This window comes from Ananas comosus, linkage group 13, assembly GCF_001540865.1.
Source record: "Ananas comosus cultivar F153 linkage group 13, ASM154086v1, whole genome shotgun sequence".
Classification (NCBI taxonomy): Eukaryota; Viridiplantae; Streptophyta; class Magnoliopsida; order Poales; family Bromeliaceae; genus Ananas; species Ananas comosus.
The window spans coordinates 6,749,105-6,755,414 of NC_033633.1; positions in this window are offsets into that span (position 1 = coordinate 6,749,105).

The window sequence follows — 6,310 nt, forward strand, 5'->3', positions numbered from 1 at the left end:
AAAATGCATGTGTTATGTATCATAAAAATTTCACTCTATATAGTAGAGCCATATGTGTAGTAAGCATGCATGTGAAAAGTATTCCTTATTGCAAGTTGGAAACATGTCACAAGTTGGAAACATGTCTCGTGTGATGAAAATGATTAGAATTATGTACTCTTGAACACAAAACTAATGCTGGGACTTAGTGGACAAAAGTGCCATAAAGGGGCACCCGAACTAGTAAACTGTGAAACTGCAACATAGAGACATAGTGATAGGCCATTATGACATCGACTATATTCCATGCTTTAGACATGATGACATAGTGATAGGCCATTGAGATACTTGCTACATTCCATGTTTTAGACATGATGACATAGTGATAGGCCATTGAGATACTTGCTACATTCTATATTTTAGACATGATGAATTAGGACTTGAGATGGACTTTTAAATTTGCTTGCCATTGTGCTCATTCGCACATGCTTGTGAGGGTCGCTTCCCACAACCCGGCACTCCGGAGATAGCCATCGCGACACATGCTCGCTCGTGCGGGATTGGGCGCCGAAATGGGATGACGTGGGGGAGGCTCATTCCTAGAGTGGAGATGTTGACTACCACGAGGCCATTAGGCATGGTGCAGGCCGGACTACCCACGGGTAGATCCTACATAATTGGAACATTGGTGACTTAGCATACCGAGAGGACATTGACTAGAATAGTAAATAATGATATTTTACTATTTAGCTTGTGGACATTATATTAGTTATACTCTTATACCTTCATATTACAGTAGCTTTATTACTTATGCAAATTCATGCTAAGTAGAGATATCATGTTATAGCAAGCTTTCATGTTAGTTGTTTATGGCTCATATCATACTTGTGCTTACCCTTTCAGCTTTCGGGCCTAGTGGTGCATTTCACTAAAGTCAGTAATTGTCCACTGGAAACTATTATTTAATAGTTCTCACGCCATCTGTTTTACAGTTTTCTTTCAGAACCTTCAGCACCGGTGGAGGTACGGGATCGCGACAAGGGGGTCGCGTAGCTAGAGAGCGGAGCTTGCTTTTGCTCTTAGGTGGTTTACTCTCTTCTTATTTGCTGTAGAGAGAGTGAGAGGTTTTGGTACCATGTATAGAGACCACCATTGTATTACTCTTAGCACTTATATGTGAATTTCAGATGTATTACCCTATGGTTTTATTTTGGTGGAGTTTAGTCTCTTGTCTACTCTTTTGTTGTAGAATCTAGTTGTACTTTGCTCTGATACTCCTAAATGTTATTCTTCTATTGCTTTATTTATCGTTTTATTGTAGACGCCTTATATATTTTAGACGTATGGCGGGTCTGGGCACGCACCGGAAGGGCTTCCGCTGGGTCCCGGGGCGTGACACGGATGCAACAAGGAAACCCAAGGGATGCCATGCAACTCGGCAAACAGCCGATCTATAAATGAATGTGATGCACCGGTATCAAATAATGTATGAACTCGAATGCCATTTAATAAAATGATACCTGCAACCACATCCTCGGCTGCTGCCGCCTCCTCGGTGTGAGCGGCGTACATGCGCCCACTTGGGGCCTGTCGAGATCCCTCACTTTGACGCTGGATGGAGGACCGTCCAGGCTGATACTGTGCCGATGGAGTTCCCTGGCTAGCGGCTGGTAGAGCCGGTGCCGATGCAGTCGACGGTGCCGGTGACAAACCCCTCGGGCACTCGGTCCGGAAGTGGCCCTCCTGGCCACACAGGAAACACCTCCCTCCCCGCTGCGAGCACTGCGGTGGAATATAGGGACCACCACAGATCACGCACTGGGGAGGTCGGTGTCGATAAGATCCTCCTCGCTGCGCTGCCGAGCCGCGCCCACGCTGCTGGCTCCTAGGGTGCTTCGGCGGTCTCCTAAAGTGGGTCTGACTCGCACCCTTAGCCGCGGGCCTTTTGCCCTTACCCTTGTCCATGCCTTCTCTACGCTCTTGCACATCTGCCGCGCCGCTCTCCACAATGAGCGCGCGATTCACCACCTCCCGGTAGGTTTGGAGGTTAGAGGATTGCACGAACCGGAAGATAGACGGTCGCAATCCTCGCTCGAAGATGCGGGCCTTATCCTCGTCGTCCCGCACGACGAAAAGCACGTAATGTAGAAACCGAGAAAACTCCCTCTAGAACTCGACTACAGTCCGGTCTCCCTGGCGCAAGTTGAGCAAGTCCTACTCCATTTTCCTCTTGACGCTAAAATAGTGCGCCAATAGAAGCTCCTTGAACTTCTTCCAAGTGATAGCTGCAAGATTGGTATTAGAATTTTCCTGTATGTCCAACCACCAACGGTAGGCCTCGCCGTCCAAGTGGTGTGTGGCGAGCCAAACTCGGTCCCTCTCCTCCACGAAGGTGTCGCGGAAGAGCTTCTCCATGTGCATCAACCACTTTTCGACGATCCAGTGGTCGACCTTCTCACTGTCGAAGATCCGAGGGCTGTACCTCCTGAACTCATTGAGGCGCTCCATAAGTCGGTCCCGCTCTACTCCCTCAACCATTGTGGGAAAAACTGCCCCCGCCAAGGGCACCTGAACGGGTGGTGCCACAAAGTCCTCCTCCCGAGGCACGACCACGGGCGCCGCACGCGAAGATCCGGGTGCGAGTGACGGCGCCCTCGGTGCGACGTCCCTAACAGGTGCAGGAGATGAAGGAACCGGAGCCTCCCTGGAAGCTGTCTACTGTAGAAGAAGGTCCTCGAGCCGCTTCATCCGCGCCTCCTGCCGGCGCACCGCATCAGCCTGCTGCTGAGCCGCGGCTGTCTGCTGCGCCACCAAGTCGGTGAGGGTAGCAAGCTGGCTCCTCAACTCACGGACCTCGCTGGATCCGGAGGTAGCGGAGGTCTCGACCTCCTCAAGGTGTGCCGCATTATCCGCTCCGGCAGATTGAGAGCGTGTCATCGGCATCTCACTACAACATTATAAAAGCGCAAGTTAGTAAAACCCACGCTATCGAATTCCCGCTCAAGTAGATAATACCCAAATCCTGCGAAAGTAAGGAAGTGTTCTTCACTACTAACTCTCGATGTTACGTTGTCGGCCGCCAACGTAACCCTCCGCGAAGTTAGAAGCCATACACTTTGATTAAACTCCAACCTTTTAGAGTTATATTAAAACCTAATCGTGATACTTTCGCTTACAAGTCAAATAGATCTCGTCTCTCACGAGCCTATTTCCTATAGTCCAACCAGCCTAAGGTTTGCTAGGTCTACTAAGACTCAACCCTAGGCTCTGATACCAAATTAATCTGTCATGCCCCGGGACCCAGGGGAAGCCCGCCCGGTGTGTCCAGACCCGCCATACGTCTAAAACATATAAGGTGTTTAGAATAAAACGATAAATAGAGCAATAGAAGATGAACATCTAGAAGTATCAGAGCAAAGTACAACTAGATTCTACAATAGAGAAATAAGCAAAAGGCTAAAAATCCACTAAATAAAACCATAAAGTAGTACATCTGAAAATCCAAATACAAGTGCTAAGAGTAATATAGTGGTGGTCTCTATACATAGGAACAAAACTCTCACTTACCAAAACACAAAAGGGAGTAAACCACCTAGGAGCAAAAGCAAGCTCCGCTATCTAGCTACGCGACCCCTTTGCCGCGATCCTATGCCTCCACCGGTGCTGAAGGCTCTGAAATAAAAACCATAAAATAGAGGGCGTGAGAACTATTAAATAATAGTTCCCAATGGGCAATTACTGACTTCAGTGAAATGCGTCACTAGGCCCAAAAGCTAAAAAGGGGTAAGTACAAGTATGAAAAGAACCATAAGCTACTAACTTGAAAGCTTACTATAACAGGATATCTCTACTTAGCATGAATTTGCATAAGTAATAAAACTGCTGTAACATGAATGTCCAAGAGTACAACTAACATAATGTCCATAAGCTAAATAGTAAAATGTCATTGTTTACTATTCTAGTCCATTTTCACTCGGTACACTAAGTCACCAATGCTCCAATCCTGTAGGATCTACCTGTGGGTAGTCCTGCCTACGCCGTGCCTAATGGCCCCGTGGTAGTCAACATTCCTACTCTAGGAATAAGCCTCCCACGGCATCCCATTTCGACGCCCAATCCCGCACGGGCGAGCATGTGTCGCGATGACTATCTCCGGAGTGCCGGCTTGTGGGGAGCGACCCTCACAAGCATGTGCGAATGAGCACAATGGGAAGCAAGCGTAAAAGTCCCTCTCAAGTCTCAAGTCATCATGTCTAAAACATGGAATAAAACAAGTGTCTCAATGGCCTATCACTACGTCATCATGTCTAAAATATGGAATATAGTCGATGTCACAATGACCTGTCACTATGTCTCTATGTTGCAGTTTCACAGTTTACTAAGTCGGTGCCCCTTTATGGCACTTTTGTTCACTTTGTCCAAACATGAGTTAGGAGTTCAAGAGTACACAATTCTAGTTCTTTCCATCATATAAGACATATTTCCAACTTGCAATATAGAATACTTTTCACATGCATGCCTAATACACATATGGCTCTACTATATAGAGTTGAATTTTTACGATACATAACACATGCATTTTAAGTATTCTAAAATTCATAAAAATCCTATCTAGTATGAATATGCATGCATCTCGATGAAACGACACGGATAAAACACATAGGGGATATTTCTCCCCTATTTCATGAAGTCAAACCCACCGAAACTCTTGGCTGCCCTNGACCGGTCCTTGCGGTGAGAGACCGGTCCCCGAAAGGCCAGAATTCCAGACTTAGCCAATTTTTCAGCATTTTCAGCCTTTATACTTTTTCACTCTGTTTTCGCTCGTTTTCGCTCGTTTGACCTCCGTTTCTTTTCAAATCGAACCGAGACTCTCCAAACATGTTTTCAAACATGTTTTCATCATCTTTTCATCCACGCTAATGCCGAATTTAGTCAACGGTCCAACATAGCCTTCCGGGTTCCGTTCTCGCGCCCTATGCGCACCGAAGCACCCGAATGCTCCCGAACTTCGCCGGAATGATTCCAACGGCTTTCTAAGCTAACATACATCGTAACTTCATGAATTAGAAGTTCGGTATATTACATCCAGGCCCTTGCCGGTGTTGCCCCTGTCCCCCGGCAACCACCCCCGCCGACCGCCGCCGTCGCCGAGTGCCGTCGATGCTGGCCCTGCTGCGTGCGGCCGCCCCAGCCCTAGCCCAGGCCGAGGCCTGTGTGCGGCCTTTCCTCCGGGCCGCCGCCATCTTGGGCCACCCCGTGGCAACCCCTCCGGCCTCTGGGGACCCGCCGCCGACGCTCCCGACCTGCCCCGGCCACCACCGTGTCTGCAGCAACCTTTGGAACCGTGCCCTAGCTCGTGCGGGTTTGGGTTGTTCCACCGCTGCCGCCGCCGCTTCCAGTCTCCACCTGAGGTGAGCACCATGCTCCTTCCCTCCCCCGCACCCATACCTGGCCCCCGCGCGGGCCGCCATGCCGCCGGAAGCCGGCCGGAGCAAGCTTGCTCCGACCAAGCCCGAAATAGGGCTGTTTGTGGGTTGTTTGTTGTTCTGAGCAATCTGAGGCTCCCCGATGTCTCCGGAAGGGAGCATGGTGATTGTAGCAAGTTGCTAATCATCGTGCTCACCTTGGTTTCTGTCGGGAAGGCCCCGTTTCGCTGTTTCGGCGATGTCGACCCTGTTGAGCCTTTTTGGCTACTGTTCTGTGTTTGTGCGTGCTTTTTCGGCGATCCGAGACTATTCCGATGCCTCCGGAGGTGAGCACGGTGATCGATGGTCAGTGCTGATCACAGTGCTCACCTTACCTTGGATCAGCAGTGTCCGGTTAGTCCTGTTCGGCGCGTTTCTCCGTGGCTGCGCGCTTTTTGCTGAACCTTCGGGTTGCTCCCGCGCTTTCCACAGTGAGCCGTTGTGCTCTGGATCGTGAGCACGACCTCCGGTACGTCGAGACCAAGCTGTACGTGTCTCTGCGGATCTTGGAAGTCATCGGTTTGCGTGAACGAGCCACTTGATCGCTCAATTTACATAAAATGATAGGATTTTATGTAAATTGAGGGGCTTTTATGCATTTGTGCATCATGTGGTTACTGTGGGCAGTGCACGTGTGTGTGTGGTAACCTCTAGACTGATTGTCCATGATCCGCTAACTCTCGCGGAAATCGAAAAGTCAATTTCGGTGCGTTTTTCGGCGAAATTCGCCGAAAGAACGCGATTTCGATTCGGATTTCTTCCGACGTCGTTTAGTTGCTTTGTTAGTTATTGCTGAGCCTTGTTGGCTGGTCACCATCATCATTTTGTGGGTTCGGTGATGATGGGTGAGCGACGGTGGGTTC